This window comes from Cervus canadensis, chromosome 8 (assembly GCF_019320065.1).
Source record: "Cervus canadensis isolate Bull #8, Minnesota chromosome 8, ASM1932006v1, whole genome shotgun sequence".
NCBI lineage: Eukaryota > Metazoa > Chordata > Mammalia > Artiodactyla > Cervidae > Cervus > Cervus canadensis.
The window spans coordinates 68,338,422-68,339,032 of NC_057393.1; the positions used below are offsets into that span (position 1 = coordinate 68,338,422).

Sequence of the window (611 nt, forward strand, 5' to 3'; positions counted from 1 at the left end):
CAAAACGCTTTCTCTGAACCTCCCACCCCAGGTTCCTGGGCTGCACTTGGTGTTCCGGTACAGTTTGCCAATCATCACACTTCGTCATTGCCATGGACCTACGTTTATGTGTCCATCTATTTCACTATATTCTGGGCTATCAAGGGCAGAGACTGAGCACTCCTTTTTTTTTTTTTTTTCTGTATGGCAGAGAATAAGGAAGGAGAAAGCCTATGGTTAGAGCAGCAAAAGAATGACCCAACACTGAGTAAGATGTCAGAATACTCTGTCCCATCAATTGACAGTTGCCACTGACACAGTCCCAGGGCAAAGATATAATCAAGGGCTTTCAATTTTAGCACCAGCTACCAAATCCTGGCCCCATGGTCTGGGGGAGGACCTGTGAAAGTGCTAGTGAGCACTCCTTATTAACTTTTATATTAATAAAAGTTATTCTGAGGTACCACACACCTCAGTAGGAATGCAGCCCTTATTCCATTTTGGGTATCAATACAGAGCTCACACTTACACAAATGCAGACAGAGCCATCTAGATTTCCCTCCCCCAAGTCATTAGCTATTTGGAATCCCACTGCCCATAATCAAAACTTCTCAATCCAGCACCAACAGTCC

The 611-nt window shown here is 44.4% G+C and overlaps 1 non-coding gene across 1 annotated transcript; it reads right to left on the reverse strand.

Annotated features, from left to right (window-relative positions):
- Window positions 1–263: 263 nt before the first annotated feature.
- Window positions 264–394, reverse strand: LOC122446925. Its single transcript, XR_006271067.1, has one exon. It is a non-coding gene; the product is annotated as a small nucleolar RNA SNORA30/SNORA37 family (small nucleolar RNA).
- Window positions 395–611: the final 217 nt, after the last annotated feature.